The sequence below is a fragment of the Oryctolagus cuniculus genome, chromosome X (assembly GCF_051225735.1).
Source record: "Oryctolagus cuniculus isolate XC-2025 breed Fujian yellow rabbit chromosome X, ASM5122573v1, whole genome shotgun sequence".
NCBI classification, from domain to species: Eukaryota; Metazoa; Chordata; class Mammalia; order Lagomorpha; family Leporidae; genus Oryctolagus; species Oryctolagus cuniculus.
This window is the reverse complement of record NC_142888.1, coordinates 27,472,371-27,489,605: the sequence shown is the minus strand read 5'-3', so window position 1 is coordinate 27,489,605 and position 17,235 is coordinate 27,472,371. Positions and strand designations below refer to the sequence as shown.

The window sequence follows — 17,235 nt, the reverse complement described above, 5'->3', positions numbered from 1 at the left end:
GCAACCCTTTTTACAGAGGCCAGCACTGAGAACAGAGTCCCAGGGGAGGCCTGAGGAGGCTGGGAGAAAGTTGACTCTGAGAGTTACCTCAAATGTTTGTGACCAGAGCAGTTTCTAACTGTTTTAAAGAGACCATGCATGGCTGGGATGCCAGCCTAGGAGTCCATCTGCCCACAGCCAGCCTGGGCCATGGTCAAGAGATGAGCCTCATCCCTGGAGCCTGGACCACAGCCCAGTGGAGGACAGTGTCCATGCCCAGGGAAGCTGACTTAGCCTGCACCCAAGGACATAAGTGGGAGAGAAAAACAATTTGATCCACCCTGGGAGTCCTGCAGTGAAGGTGAAACCTGATCTGATTTTTTTTTTACAAGAGTCCTTATCATTCCTGAGATCAACCTGCATCTCTGTATGCCCCAGCATGAACAAAGCACAGTCTCCTGGCCCACACTGTAGGGACCCTTAGTCCCTAGATGCCTTGAAACCGTGTCAGGTTCACACTGATGCCAGAGAATCTCACGTGATGATGATGCACGGCAGACGCAAGAGAAAGCCGATGTGCACCTGGGGGCATTGGGTTTGAGTTCTCCAGCTGCCGATAAGGGACCACGTGACCCTGGACACATTACTTTACCACTTTGTGGACGAGATTGCTTCTTATATAATGAAGAGTGACTACTGCCCTTTAAGGTCTCCTTCATGTGTGTTAAAACTGTGGGAGGTCAATGCTGTGGACTGAGTTCTCCTGCACCAGGCTCTAACAGACCAAAACAAAATGGAATCACTCATGCTCAATGTGACATAATCAAGCTAAAGCTTTAAGGAAGCAAATAGAACCCAAAACAGATCTGGGATTTTGTTTTTGTTTTCCCTGAAAATAAGATATTCTAGTCTACCTGAGTCAGCCTAATAAGGAAGTCACCTTGGCTTTGACCCTTACAAAAAAAGTAACCTGCAGCAGCCTGATGTTGACTAGTGCTTTTCCTATTGTCCTGTTCCCTTAATCTCACCTTACACAACTCAGTGTTCTGCTGCTGCCTGGTGGGAGCTGAATTCAAGCAAGTCCATTTACCATGGGCTCAAAACCGAAAGATTAACCCAAAGGATGAAATTGCTGAATGGAAATAAGTTTGTCCTAAACCTGCCTCCATACAGATGTCAAGTGTGGCTTAAAAGTTTCTCCTCATAGTGAAACTGCAACCTAACCTAATGTGTACACAGACTGTAACCTACTCTGGTAACAAGTAGCTGAGTTTCAGCCAATCACAAGTGGCCAACTGTTCAAACCATATTCTGATAAGACAGATGCCAACTATAACCTATCAGGCTGTCTCTACTTTGCTTCCATTTTCTGTACTTGAACATCCCTTCCTTCTCTCTAGCTGTCAATAGAACTTGCCCATGTGGAGGTATGGAGTGGCTCTGAACCTATTCTGATTCTGGAAGACAGATGGACTGACATGGAAGAATATAACGATATAGACAGTTGAATTTACACAAGTTAAATGCCTGTGTAATTGGTTTATTGAAAAGCCTTAATTTGACTAGGTACAAACAGTAAGTGGCTATATTTTCCTTCATTGCTGCCTTCCATGTTGTTACATTAAGCCAATTTCCCTGCCTCCTGACAACATCTTAAACAAATCTGTGAGTTTTAGGCTACTTTAAGAACAAGCCCCATTTTGGTATGTAAAAATTCAATTTAAGTCAGTACTTTAATCTCCTGCCCAATTTCCCTTGGCCCAGACCTGACCCCCTTGTTCACAGAACATGTCTTATGAATAAGAAGCCATGTCAGTTCCTTTTATTCTTTCTTCTGTGGTTCAGCTTCTGGGTTAACATGGAATTTAATTTCCCAGGATTCCCTTCTCTGTATGGATCTGAGTTAAGGTAGAGCATAGGAGATATTTGCATAAGACAAAAATGAAGGAGCCAGCATTTTTAATCCTGAAGTTAAGCAAAAGGTTCCAGGCACTGTGGCAGCTCACAGACACTGCTGCTAATGTACTGACCGACCTGGCTGGTGTGTGTAGCACCTGGGCCTACAGCTCCTGCAACTCTCACTGGATCCCCTCTCTCAGCTTTTCTGAGTCCTAAGCCAAGCCTATGTGCCACGTTGTAGAAGACACTGCCAGCTTCTCCTGTAGGTCATGTCTGCCATCAAGGTTGAAGGAGTTGAGGGTTCCAGTTTGACTTTGTACGTTTCAACTTGTCCCTGCTCTCTCTCACTTCATATTCAACTGCCTGTGCTGACTAGCTGGCCTGGCTGACTCATAGAGACAATGGCCCCAACACCAAACACAGATCAACCAACCATCCCATACAGATTTTGGTACCAGCTCCCACAATGTGTAAGGTTCGATTCTTATAACAAAATCCCCACTTTGTATCACTCACAATCATTCTACTCCTCTCATAGAACCCAGGATGATACACCCTAGCTTGCTTGCACACTTCTGCTTGCTTCTCTGGGATAGAGAGAAGATTATGAAGAAAGGAGCCGCACCTCATGTCAACGATGCTATTGTAACATGCCTCTGTAACATGTCAATGATGCTATTGTAACATCTGAGTGCTGTCTCTTCCATGGGCTGTGGAAGCTCGTCTAAGGGACTCTTAGGATCTCTGAAGAGTCTACAGAGACTTCTGGGTGGCAGGCTCCTGACTCTGCTGACACACACTCTGAATGATCAATTCTGACCCCCTCAGATGTTTCACCCAAAACAATTCCTGAAGCCTCTTACTTCCAAGATCCCTTTGCCCCACTAGGCCACCCTTTGGGGAAGAGTCCCAGAAAGATGCCTATACCTACCCTGCCCATGTCCTCTTAGCCCCAGAAACTAGATCATGGTTCATTAATTGGTAGTTTTCACCTGTTCTCGTCCCCTCACTTTGAATCACTCTTGTGGCTGCCCAGCCAGCCTCTCCCTTTGAGATTTGGGCAGGTGAGAAGCAGACATCAGTCTCTTTGATCTCAAGCAGCTCCAAAGTCCAGAGGAAACACACAAATTTCTCCTGAGAGCTGCAGCATAGAGCTTCTGACTCATCCCAAGAAGGCACTGGGAGAGTTGAAGAAGAGCCAAGCACTTAGCATTTCCTTGCATCCCTTCCTTGAGTTTACAGTCTCATCTTCAGTATGAGGAGTCTTCAAACACTTCATGCAAGTGTGTATTATGAAAAAAGCTAGGCATGAATTTCCATTTTTGCACCAACATCAACATATCTGTTCATACCATTTTTCCACAAGCCTTTTGAAATACCTTCGTATGCTGTGGGGTGTGATAGTCACTGGATAGTGCTTGTTCAATGTTGATGAGTTCTGTGTATGTTCTTTGGAATGTATGCAGGTTTTATAACCTACTGTATGTCGCTCCCCGTCTTCGTGGAGGAACGACACAGGACCCTGCGCTGTTCTTTCGTCTGCTCGGCCCTCCCAGGGTTTGCTGCTGGTTCTTCCCGGGTTGGCTGCTGGTCCTTCCCGGGTTGGCTGCTGGTCCTTCCCGGGTTGGCTACCGTCCCTTCCACCTCCGTGGAAGGGCGGTTCCCCCTGCCACATTCCCCACTTCCGCGGGGGAGCGGCACACCGCCGGCCGGCTCTCTCGGGGGCTGCACAGGTGTTCCTCTTAGATGTTCCTGGTGCATGTTGTCTCTCTCCTCCTTTATAGTCCTCTTCCACCAATCCCAACTCTGCTACCCACATGCCGAGTACGCTGCTCTCCTCCAATCAGGAGTAGGTCCTACAGTTTATTGGTTGAACTGGAGGCAGCTGTGTAGAAGCTGTTTCTCCCTTCTCAGCGCCATATTGTGGGAGAGCAGATGCATAGAATAAGTCTTAATTCCAGTAACTTAGTCTAGTCCGAGTTGCTCCCCACAACTGTACTTCAATTTTGGTCTTCAGTTTTATTCCATATCCATGTACTATTCCTCCTAACCTCAGCACTGAGCAAAACGATCCTTAAAATTAATCAGTATTATCTACTCCATAGTATAATTTCAGGAATCCTAGGATGGTCTGCCTACCTAAAAGTCTCTCCCTCCTTTCTTCCACAATGCCTTAGACTCCACCATTAGAAACATTAGGCCCTCAAGGGTTCTTGGGATAGCATTTTAAAGCTATGATCCTGTATACCAATACTTTGTCACACAAAAATAAGTCAGATTGCATTCTAGAGAGACAACTGGTTGAGTAATGGGAGACAGTTCAGGCTGCTACAAAAAAACACCCTAGACTGGGTGGTTTATAAACAAAAAGCTACTTCTCACAGAGCTAGAAGCTAAAGTCTGAGACCAGGAGGCAAGCAGAATCAGATTCTATCTGTAGTGAGGGCCCACTTTTGGCATGTCCTCACATGGCAGAGGGGCAAACAAGCTCCCTGAGACCTCTTTTCAGGGCACTAGTCCCCTTCAGGAGGGCTGTACCCTCATGACCTAATCGCTTCCCAAAGCCCTCTCCCTCTTGATACCATTACACTGGGAGTGAGGATTTCAGCGTGGGAATTTTGAGTAGATACAGGCACTCAGAGCATAGCAGTAGGTGAGTTTTGATGAGAGAAAGCTAAATTTGTGCCACAGGCTCTTTTGGGTGCCAAGCTGGCTGAGTCATCAGGAACCAACATCCTGTCACCTTAAAGGGACTTTTCTTTCTGCGACTTAAGCTGGAAGACCACCATGGAAAGACTCAGAAGAAAGAGATATGATCTGTCTTTTGTTCATTCTTGGGCAACAAGGTCAAGTTCTGACTTGCAACAATTGTGAGGTCCCAGCTCCCAGCACGTAGAAGGAAAAAGGACATTTCCGCCACAGAGTGAAGAAACGGAGAGAAAACAGCTTCTGTTGCTGTCTGTGGCCCCCATGGCTATGTGGCCAGAGGCAAGGGAGCTTAAAACACCCCTAAAGCCTTTCAGAGGACTCTCCTGAGTTATTAGACACAGAAAAAGCACAGGGACAAATTATTGGTTTGATTTTGCATTTGACTTTGGTACTTTTTAAGTTCATCCAAAGTGGCATTTCATTACTTCAAAATTATAGTCTTTTCAAATTTCCTTCTCAAAATGATAGATTGTGCCAGTTAGGCAAATAGAGAATATTCATAAGTAAATGAAGCAGGTGAGGTATATATTTATAGGCCAAAGTACCATTAAAGGGACAGATATGCTGTAAAGAATTGGCAAGGCTGAATAAAAGCCAGCTTTCTGCCAACCCCAAGATCCTAGTTTCCAGTGTCATACCCAGAATTGCTGAACTCTAGACTGAGACCCCATCCATATCTCCCTGTTGCCACTCACTAGCCTGGCCCAGATTCCACATGCACAAATATTTGTAGGTTTTTGTTGGCTTTCTTTTGTGCCGTTCTGTTGTGGCACATTAATACCAGAAAATACAGACTGTCACTCCCCGTCTTCGTGGAGGAACGACACAGGACCCTGCGCTGTTCTTTCGTCTGCTCGGCCCTCCCTGGGTTTGCTGCTGGTTCTTCCCGGGTTGGCTACCGTCCCTTCCACCTCCGTGGAAGGGCGGTTCCCCCTGCCACTTTCCCCACTTCCGCGGGGGAGCGGCACACCGCCGGCCGGCTCTCTCGGGGGCTGCACAGGTGTTCCTCTTAGATGTTCCTGGTGCATGTTGTCTCTCTCCTCCTTTATAGTCCTCTTCCACCAATCCCAACTCTGCTACCCACATGCTGAGTATGCTGCTCTCCTCCAATCAGGAGTAGGTCCTACAGTTTATTGGTTGAACTGGAGGCAGCTGTGTAGAAGCTGTTTCTCCCTTCTCAGCGCCACATTGTGGGAGAGCAGATGCATAGAATAAATCTTAATTCCAGTAACTTAGTCTAGTCCGAGTTGCTTCCCACACAGACTAAAAAGTGACTCTCTGCATCATCTCGAAATGCCTCATTTCTACTATGCAGTAGGAACTAGGGCCAAATACCAGCTACTGTCAACGGGATCTGGAATCAAAAGTTTTGAAGATCAAGGCTACAGATACCACCACCTCCCTGACCTCACCCAGAGCAATTCAGGCATCCACTTGCTCTCCTGCCAGTCAATTTCCTGGCCAGTCACTGTAGGCTGGAAGCTGCCACACATGTAATCAAACCCAATAACTAACACTGGTTTTACTTAGGCATATCCCAGGGCACAATACCTATCCCTTGCAAAGAACCCTCCTTTTGCTAATGGATAAGAAAAAAATCATCTTACCAATGATTGTTTGAGATCAAAAAGATGAATTAAACTTCAAGACTTCTGTGCCTTTGAATCCGATTCTGATTTACTTTTTCAATGACTGAGGCACATCTACAGTTGAAGCATGCAACGAAACAGTTACAAGTGTTTTGTACTCAGCACAGAGGAGGGGCCTTCCTTCTAATTCATACTCTGCTGTCCACTTTCTGTGTGGTGCAGACAATTTCCCATTTCTGGGCTTCTGTTTTCTCACCCAAAAAATACATTGATTAGCCAGAGTGATTTTAAAGCCTCTTTCCAGCTACAATACTCTGTGCTGTGTTTTTGTCAAACAGAAGGCTAATAAAAGGACTCATGATATTAATGGTAGCAGAGTGCTTGGCACTTAATAACATTTAGCCCTTTCAACATGATATAATAAAGTCTCACTCCTCCCACCAACTTGCAAGGGATGCATTGTTGACTCCATCATTCTGTTTACTACTGTAACTTAAAATAATAACAGGTTTGAATATCAATAAAATTGTTATTAGTATTATAACTATCTAATGACAATAAAGTCATAACGATATTCTATCTGATGGTTTCTGAGAGTTGGGAATTTGGGTGGTTCTCTTGGGCTGTCTTGGGTCTTTCATAAAATCATATTGAGACAGAAGTGGAAGCTGCAACTGCAGGAGGCTGAACAGCTAGGGACTGAATGAGCAGCTTTCTCTCTCTCTCTCTCTCTCTCTCTCTTTCGTGTACAGTCAATTCTCATTATCCATGGTAGTTTTGTTCTGTAAAGTCACCACGAACACTAAATGGTGAATATTGAACCATTGCTCCTAGGGGAATTACTGGTCTCTGATCACAGTATTTTGGTCACCTGCTCAGTACATAACCTTGTTCTATGTGTGTTTGTGTTTACAGATACTTTCTTTGATATATACTGTTGACTCATGAACGCTGAACTTAAGAGTCAAACAGCAGTATAACTCATGCAGGAATGAAGCTTATCTAGCATCATATTTTCTCATAAGCACATCACAGCCTTTCTGAGCTTACGGACACGAGATAGCACTTTAGTGCTTTACTTTGGGACCACTTTAAACGGCAAAATCACCAACAAAAAAAAAAAACATAAAAAATGGAGAAAACATATCACTAAATGGCCACAAAAAAGATGCTTGTTTACGGTGTGAGAGCTAAAGTAAGAAGGCAGAGCATCACCTGTCTCAATGAGGAACGTGTACATTGTGTGACAAATTATTCACCTCCCTGCACACGTTCATGAATGGCCTTGAACATGATGCAAGTATTAATTTTGGCTAACAAGTAAATTTTAGTGAGCAGGCAGATTCACAAATACAAAACCTGGGAATAATGAGGATCGGCCACATGGTGAGAGCTTCTTCATGTGGTTTCTCACATGAGTGGACCTGGGTTTCTTCAGAGCATGGTGGGTTCTGGGCAGCTTTGCAAACAACTTCCTTGACTGCTCAGGGCTCCAACGTTAAGTGTTCCAACAGGGAAGGCAGAGACTCCATCTTTCCTGACCCCATTTCTAAAGTCATACAACATTATTTCCTCATCTTCAGCTAATTATAAGTAAGTCACAATCCTGTCCAGAATCAAAGGAAAGGGCATAGTGCTCTCTTCCAGAGGGGGAGTGACAAACTGCTAGAAAAGCATGTGGGATGGGAGAAATCTGGGGGGTTGTCTTTAGGAAATATAATTTGCTATGCCCATTTTGCAGATGAGGAAGTTGAGGTTTGGAAAGTTGAAAAGCTTGCTTAATAGCACACAGTTTATATGTAGTGGAGCCAAAATTTACACCCAGAACTATCTGACTCCAAAGCCTGTGCTCTAACTACTCTGACTCCTGCTCCAGATACCAGCCTTTTGGTTTACAATCTACAGTTTCCACATAATACAAGCTAAAACTGGAGAGCAGCAGTGTGGTTGAGCAAAGGGCTTGGTGAAATGGATAGAATTTCAGAAGGAACCTGCTGTACAAAGGAAAGGAAATTGCATGGCAACTGCTGTTGAGAAGATTGTTCAAAGCAATGAAGGTGAATATGAAGAAGTCAGGGGAAATGGAATAAAGGTCAAGCGAAGCAAATATTTATCTTAGGTACAGTGCGAAGAAGGGCTAGAAGAGCAATGACAAGTCCCCAGGCCTGACAAAGCACACAAAACAGAACCACATGGGCAGAAAAGCAATGGAATTTTGGCATCAGAGGTGGCAACGACACACATAGGTAACTCATTCAGCACAGAATGACCTTCAGAACATTCAGGAAATTATTTGTATCTTCCAGTTGCTATTTCACTCATCACTGGAGAGGCAGCACCTGGCTCTGAATAAACTGAAAACTACAATGTAGAATTCAAGGAAGCCAGAAGACCCCACTTTTAGGGCCTTTGTCTATAAAAATGGGGAGGGAGGGCAGCATCTTAGCCCATTTTCTGTAACAACACAGCAACTGAGGCTGCATAGTTTATAATAAATAGATATTGGGGCCAGCGCTGTGCCATAGAGGATAAAGCTGCCGCCTGCAGTGCTGGCTTCCCATATGGGTGCTGGTTCGAGTCCCAGCTGCCCCACTTCTGATCCAGCTCTCTGCTATAGCCTGGGAAAGCAGTAGAAGATGGTCCAAGCCCTTGGGCCCCTGCACCCATGTGGGAGACCCGGAAGAAGCTCCTGGCTCCTGGCTTCGGATCCGCACAGCTCCAGCCCTTGCAGCCAATTGGAGAGTGAACTAGAAGATGGAAGACCTCTCTCTCTCTCTCTCTCTCTCTCTCTCTCTGTATAACTCTGACTTTCAAATAAATAAATAAATCTTTTTTTAAAAAAAGAAGTAGACATTTGTTTGGCTTATAGTTGTCAAAGCTGACAAGTTCAAGGTTAAAGGCATGGTGTCAGCCTCTGCTTGGCATCTGATGAGGGTCTTCTTGCTTTGTCAAAACATAGCAGAGGGTATCACATGGTGAGATAGAGCACATGTGGTAGCTCCAGTCTATCTTGCTCCTCTTATAAAGCCACTAATGCCATCACAAGGGCCACACCCTCATGACCTGGTCTAATCCTAACTGCTTTCCAAAGGCCCACCTCTAATTACTACTAACATAAGATATGGAGGATTAAGTTCCCAACACATTAACTTTTGGGGGACACATTCAAACCACAGCAGGAAGAGTACCTGCTCCTAGGTGAAACAGAAGTTATACAATATAGCACAGTGTTTTATGATATCTCTCCCTCAGTTCAGGCAAAGGAATTTGTTGATAATAGGACAGGGCATTGATCACTACCTTCATTGCAACTATTAACATTGATAGTCCTTGACATAATTTCTCCCATAAAAAATGATCATTTGGGGGAAGGCGTTGTGGCACAACAGGTTAAACAATTCACATTCCTTGTCAGAGTGTCTGCTTTGAGTCCTGGCTACTTCACTTCTGATCCAGCTTCCAGCTGATACATACCCTGGGAGGCAGCAGATTATGTCTCATGTGGTTGAGTCCCTACCACCTACATGGGAGAATGTGATGATGGAGTTCTGGGACCCTGGCTTCAACTTCTTTGTTGTGGGCATTTGGGGAGTAAACCAGTCAATGAAGATATCTCATTCTCTCTCTCCCCTCTCTGTCACTTCACTTTTCAAATAAAATAAATAAGTAAATGTACATTTTTAATAGTAATTATTAACATTCAAATACTTGAACTCATCTCAACCAAATGTCTCATCATGAAGGAGGTTTCCATCTCCATTGGAAGCCTAGAAACACAAAATCCATGATGAGGGTCTCTCTGGGGGCCACCCTGCTGTTGACAATTCTCTCTGAGTCTCAGAGTCCTCACTACTCATATTGGTTGCCCAATATTCATTTTCTCCTTCTTTCTGAGTGGTCTCATCCTCTATTGCTGTGCAAACTCACTGGCTTAAAAATAATCATTCACTTTTTTGTGCAATGTTGTAAGTCAGAAATTCAGGTAGGACTTATAGGAATAATTCTTGCTTGCACTCTCTCATGTGGTTACAATCAGGTACCAGCTGGTACTGCAGTCATCTGAAGGCTTGACTGAGCTAGACTTTCAAGATCACACACACACACACACACACACACACACACACACACACAGGCTGGTGCTGACACCAGCTGTTGGCCAGGAGCTCAGGTAGGTCTCTTGACTGATGCATCTACATGTGGCTTCTCTAAGATAGTGACCACCCAAGAAAGCCATGCAGGGGTTGCAAGGTTTGCTATGGCCTTACCTTGGAGGTCACTTCCACCATACTCTGTTGGTTGATGTCATTGCAAACGATCAGATTCTAGACAAGGGGCATAGATATCACCTCTTCACACGAGAAGTGCTGAAGAATTCAGAGGTCATGTTTTAAGACTTCCTATCATGGACTGATTTGTGTCCCCAACAAGATGTTGAGATCTTAACCCCCAATACCTATTGGCAATAAGGTCTTTGCAGAGGATTGAGTTAAAATCAGATCATTAGGACTGGCTCTAATCTCACATAATTATGTACATACAAAAGGGAGACATTTGGACACAGAGCTAGACATGTGCTGATGGAGAAGGTCATGTGATGACAAAGGTAGAGATCAGGCCGATGATGCATCTATAAGCAAAAGAATGCCAATGATTACCAACATGGCACCAGGAATCAAGAGAAAGGCCTGGAGCAGATCTCTCATATAGCTCTCAGCAGGAACCAACCCACTGACACCTTAATTTCAGACTTCTAGCCCCCAAAACTGTGAGACAACATATTCAGGTCATTTAAATGTATGGTACTTTGTTTTGACGGCCCTGGAGAACTAATATACCCCCCACACTGGCTACAAGGACCAAGATTTTAAGAGAGCGAGCACATGTGAAAATATCTATCTTTCCAAACTTTCTCACTGCTTCAAGATGCTCATATAACACTGATTTGCCAGGGATTTCTGGGAAAACATTGATTACCAGGTACAAGGTCATCCCTTCTTCTTTCTTCATGTTTCCCTTCTACTATTGTTACTGCTTGTGAGGACCCAAGCAAATCAGAAAGATGGAAAGAACCCGAGTCCCCGAGGACAGCCTCCACAGTTCAACAAACAGGTTACCATTGATTGAGCAGCTCTCGTGTACCAGGCACTGTGCTAGGTGCTGAGGACACTGTCTCCCCTCTCTTCCCCCAATCATGTCTTTAAATTTGCAGGCAGATCACATCCACGTGCTAAGATATACGCAGGGATAAAGGTGTGGATTGATGTGGCCTCCCAAGGGGAAGCCTCCCATCTCACCTGCCAGGAGAGCTTCCTGGAGCTCTTCTTGGCAAGGAGCCCAAGAGACATGCAGCCTTAAATGCCTCTGTTAGCTCCTGGGGAACTGAGAGCCAAAGGGATGTTCTCCTCTCCCTCAACAAGAAGCACACCTTCCTGGGGCATCAGGTGCTCGATGTAGGGCTCTCTGAAGTCCCAGAGTGCTGGGTGCAGGATGGCTGGGACTGCCTGCAGTACTCATGGCAGCCATATCTCAGGGCTCTAAGCAACCAGGGCCTCCCAGGCCACCCTGGGAGACACTTCAGGCTGCTGTGGAGTAGCCAAGCCACCACTGTTCTCAAGAGGGCTTATCAACAGAAACCTGAAAAAAGTTACACTGTGGCTAAAACCCAGCAGGTCCAGAACTTGGCTGCTTGCTGCCTTCCGTTCAGCCAGGAAGCCCTGCAGTCAAGCTCATTTTCTCACCAACCATCACCAAAACCCTGAGGAAGAAGCCACAGCTGTAGCAGCAATGTGACTTCCAGGGTTTTCCACACACACACAAAAAAATGGGACAATATGTTTCCTGCTGAATCTGGTCTGGCTTTCCTCATGCCACAGGGAATCCAGTGTGGACCTAAAGAACCTGAAAGAGGAAGTCACCCAAGAAATTTCACGGCTCTCATTGCTTCCAGAACTTCTGCCAGTCAAAGGAAATTGCCACACTCCACAGCACAGGCAAATGTGCATGCTTCCTTTCAGAGGTATCCATTTACCAGAACCTGTAGACAAATTCTTTTCATAATTTCACTTCCCTAACCCCCTGATCCCTCTGAGAATAACTGTAAGCAGGACTCTCTGAAGAGCAGCAGGATGAACACGGGTTTTCATGGTTCCTCAATCAATGCATATAAAGACAGTGAAGGCCATAATGAGGTTAAACAGCAGCCAAACACACCTGTCTCCCCATCTCTAATGTGTATGGCCTTGCTCAAGTGACTGAAACTCTCTGCGCCACAATTTCCTCATCTATAAAATGAGATGCTTACCATTATAGTCACAGAGAGAATTAAAGATGGAAATTGATGTACAGCATATGGCACGCTACCTCATATATAGAAGTACAGACTCGACAACCAATGGCCCCCTTCCATCCTTCCCTCTTCATGACTGAGATTTCTGAAGTCTTCCGGGAAAAGAAATAATGAGGGATGGAGGTGCCCTTCCATGTTCCTTCAAGAGTAGCATCCACGTTATCTCTTTTTCACGTCCCCCGTGGCATTTGCCATGGTTGCTTAACAACAGAGTATACTCAAAGTCACTGTAACGGAGGAGTAAAGATGAGAGAGGGAGGAGCAAAGGGGAGGGCAGGAAAGAAATAGTCTCATGGAAATGGCACTTGCAGTTAAAAGAACATTTTCAAAGCTGGGGTAAAACCAGTGCTACAATTGATCTTACAATAAAAGTTGGCTCTGCCTAGCGTGCTGCACACAGCCCCATATTTTTCCCATAGGCAGAGTGAAAGGGGACTGCAAGCAGAAGGCAGTAGCAGGCAACTTGGAAACGAAGCCTGCAGTCCCTGGCGATGCTTCCACTCCATCCATGCTCTCACTGGGTGCATATAACTTCTCCCCCTGCTAGCCTTCTCACTTTCAGTCACACTTACCCTACTCTCTCTTCTCAGGGTCACCACCAACATCTCAGTCCTCATCACCTCTCATCTCCACTCCTGAACACCTCTGTCCAAGCGGCTCTGCCACCCTTTTCCCATCGAGAGAGAGAGAGAGAGAGAGAGAGAGAGAGAGAGAAAGTTCAGTCACCTTTATAAGAAAGGCTCACTCACTCACCTCTGAAACAATGTATCAAGGATTCTACCCCAAGCAGCCTCCTCCAGAGTTGCGTCCCTAACCACTATATATGCTGCCTCTGAGAAGGAGCAAATTTGAAAAGGAAGTTCAGGGTGAAATCATAGACCATGCGGGCATGCATTGGACATAGAAGTTAATATGTCCACATCCCATATCAAAGTGCCTGGGTTCAGTCCCAGCTCTACTTCCATTTCCAGCTTCCTGGTAATGTACACCCTATGAGACAGCAGTGATGGCTCCAGTACACGGATCCCTTGCAACCACGTGGGAGACCCAGATTCAATTTTAGGCTCCTGGCTTCAGCCTTCCCTACCCTTGGCTGTTTTGGGTATTTGAGGAGTGCACCAGAATATAGAAAATCTCTCTTTGGGGCCAGCATTGTGGCACAGCAGTTAAAGCCACTGCCTGCAATGTCAGCATCCCACATGGGTGCTGGTTTGAGACCCAGCTGCTCCACTTCTGTTCCAGCTCCCTGCTAATGTGCCTGAAAAAGCAGCACATGATGGCTAAGTACTTGGACAGCTGCACCCACATGGGAGACCAGGAAGAAGGTCCTGTGTTGCTCCCCATCTTCGTGGAGGAACGACACAGGACCCTGCGCTGTTCTTTTGTCTGCTCGGCCCTCCCCGGGTTTGCTGCTGGTTCTTCCCGGGTTGGCTACCATCCCTTCCACCTCCGTGGAAGGGCGGTTCCCCCTGGCCACTTTCCCCACTTCCGCGGGGGAGCGGCACACCGCCGGCCGGCTCTCTCGGGGGCTGCTCAGGTGTTCCTTCAGATGTTTCCCTTAGATGTTCCTGGTGCATGTTGTCGCTCTCCTCCTTTATAGTCCTCTTCCACCAATCCCAACTCTGCTACCCACATGCCGAGTACGCTGCTCTCCTCCAATCAGGAGTAAGTCCTACAGTTTATTGGTTGAACTGGAGGCAGCTGTGTAGAAGCTGTTTCTCCCTTCTCAGCGCCACATTGTGGGAGAGCAGATGCATAGAATAAGTCTTAATTCGAGTAACTTAGTCTAGTCCGAGTTGCTCCCCACAGTCCTGGCTCCTGGCTTTGGACTGTCCTAGCTCCAACCATTGCAGCCATTTAGGGAGTGAACCAGTGGATAGAAGGTCTCTCTCTTTCTCTCTCTCTCTCTCTCTCTCTCTCTCTCCCTCTCTGTAACTCTGCCTTTCAAATAAATAAATAAATAAATCATTTTTTAAAAAAAGAAAAAGAAAATCTGTTTCCCTCTCTATTTTAAATAAAGGAATAAATATAATTTAAAGCATAGACCATAGATTAAACATCATCCGCAGAAGTTGTTATCTTTCTCTTGGCATTAAAAAGTCATTGTAGAAAATATGTATATGAGCCGGCGCTGCGGCTCACTAGGCTAATCCTCCACCTGCGGCGCCGGCACACCGGGTTCTAGTCCCAGTCGGGGCGCCGGATTCTGTCCCGGTTGCCCCTCTTCCAGTCCAGCTCTCTGCTGTGGCCAGGGAGTGCAGTGGAGGATGGCCCAAGTGCTTGGGCCCTGCACCCCATGGGAGACCAGGATAAGTACCTGGCTCCTGCCATCGGTTCAGCGCGGTGCGCCGGTCGCAGCGGCCATTGGAGGGTGAACCAACGGCAAAAGGAAGACCTTTCTCTCTGTCTCTCTCTCACTGTCCACTCTGCCTGTCAAAAAATAAAAAAAAAAGAAAATATGTATATGACTGCTCATGGCAGTAATATTTCAAACAGAAAAAAGGAGAAAGGCTCCAGCCTATGTATCCAGACACCTGCACACTCCAGGCACTTCCATGCTCCTGCATTGTCACCTTGCTGGGGCTCAGCCTGCGATGCCCTTGCCCTACTTCTCTGCTCAGCAAATGCTCACTCAGCCTTCAAGGCGAACCTTTCCTCCCTATGAACACCTTCCTGGATCCCCTGAGTTGAAATTGATTACCACTTCACCCCGTGACTTCAGATTGCTTTGTTAGCGCAACCAGCATGCGTTTTTCATCCTTTCTTATTTTTAGCTTTATCAATATCTGACTCTTACCGTGGCAGCTTCTTCCCTCGCAAAGATCCTCTGTGTCTAACTAACTCCTCCTGCCTTATGGTACCTGGCACATAGCGGAGACTCACTGACACTGACTTGAGTTGCCCATGCCTTTAATTACACAGTGCATCATGCTTTAGAAAGCACACTCAGATATGCGCCTTTCATCTGTATAATATTAGAAAGCAGCTTAGGTGAAATTCTGGTTCCCATTTTAGACCTAATGAAACTGAGACTCAGAATGGAGTTTTCCAAGGCCGGCATTGTGGTGTAATAGGAAAAGCCACTTCTTGCAACACCAGCATCCCGTGTGGGCTCCAGTTTGAGTCCCAGCTGCTCCACTTCCAATCCAGCTCCCTGCTTATGCACCTGGGAAAGTAGCAGAAGATGATCCAAGTGCTTGAGCCCCTGCACCTATGTGGGAGACCTGAATGAAGCTCTGGGCTCCTAGTTTCAGCCACTTGGCGAATGTAAGATCATTCTCTCTGTGTGTCTCTTCCTCTCTGTCTTCATGACATCAAGAAGGGAAGAATGGGATCCTATAGCAGGCATAAGGACACATCTGTGATGGAAAGGCACACCTGCTTTTCCTAACTCCTTTTTATAATTGCTCTCCTTCATTCTACTTGATAAAAGGCCCAGTTATCATCCTTCTGGAATCTTCCACTTGTACACTGCCCCAGGCAGTAAAAATGTCTTAGGCACAAAACAGAGACAATTTCAAATTTGGTTCTAGTATTAACAAAGTCAGTAATGCTAATTACTGAGTAACAGATTTTTTTCTCTTTCTTTAAAGATTAATTTTATTTATTTGAAAGACAGAGTTACAGAGAGAGGTAGAGACAGAGAAAGAGATCTTCCATCTGCTAATTCACTCCCCAGATGACCACAATGGCCTGAGCTGCGCTGATTCGAAGCCAGGAGCCAGGAGCTTCTTCCAGGTCTCCCATGTGGGTGCAGGGGCCCAAGGACTTGGGCCATTTTCTACTGCTATCCCAGGCCACAGCAGAGAGCTGGATCAGAAGAGGAGCAGCCAGGACTAGAACTGGTGGCCATATGGGATGCCAGCACTTCAGGCCAGGGCTTTAACCTGCTGCGCCACAACGCCGGCCCCCAGATTTTTTTTTTCTAAGTCAGGTGCTGTCCAATCCTTTGTTTTCAACAAAACTTCAGGAAGACCTACTAAGGTTATCAGTTGATCATTAAAAATGATGTTTGATAATAACTTACTACAGGATCTTTGACATATGATATTGAAGGAGTTTAGAGACCTGAGTAATGTTGCTATAATAAAACTTTTTCCACTTTGATTTGCACATTTATGTGAACAAAGTGTCTTAGTACTCAGACCTATAGGTATGAAAAATGGGAATATAATTTGATGCTGAACTCTCTTTCTAGCAATAAATAATACTCACCTATAGATATAGATTATAAAGAGATGCATCTCTAACAAAATTTTACTTTCATGTGTAATAATCCTTATATTATTTACCAAAATTTGATATAAATGTGTGTTGTTTTGCTCAATTGGGCACTAATATTACAGTAATAATAATTTCATCGAGAAGAGATTTTTCTTAACACTAAGAGTCTTACTAATTATTATCTTACTAATTTATTATTTACAACATGAGTGAATCCCCTGAAGTCAAGGCAGGTTGATACAGTTGTATATTTGATACTTCTATGGGGATGCCTAATATCTCAAACTTAACATTGTCAGAATTCAACTTCTAATATTCCTCCTCAAACCAGCTCTTCCTACGGGCTTTCCTAGCTCAGCCAAGGCATTGTCATCCTTACAGCTGCTGAGATTAAAAATAAATAAATAAAACCTTAAAGTTGTCCTTGACCACTGAAGTAGCTGTGACAATGTGCCTCACAGACCTCCCACACAGGGAGTATAATTGGCC

General features: G+C 45.3%; 1 long non-coding RNA gene across 5 annotated transcripts in view; it reads right to left on the bottom strand.

Annotated features, from left to right (window-relative positions):
* Positions 1-17,235, bottom strand: part of LOC149119586 (uncharacterized) — a 138,501-nt gene that overhangs the window by 92,312 nt on the left and 28,954 nt on the right. For 2 of the 5 annotated variants that reach the window (XR_016228558.1, XR_016228559.1), the window contains exon 3: positions 13,095-13,189. The exons of the other annotated variants lie outside the window; for them this stretch is intronic. This is a non-coding gene — a long non-coding RNA (uncharacterized LOC149119586). The remainder of the gene's footprint in view (positions 1-13,094; positions 13,190-17,235) is intronic. 5 annotated transcript variants of the gene reach the window in all.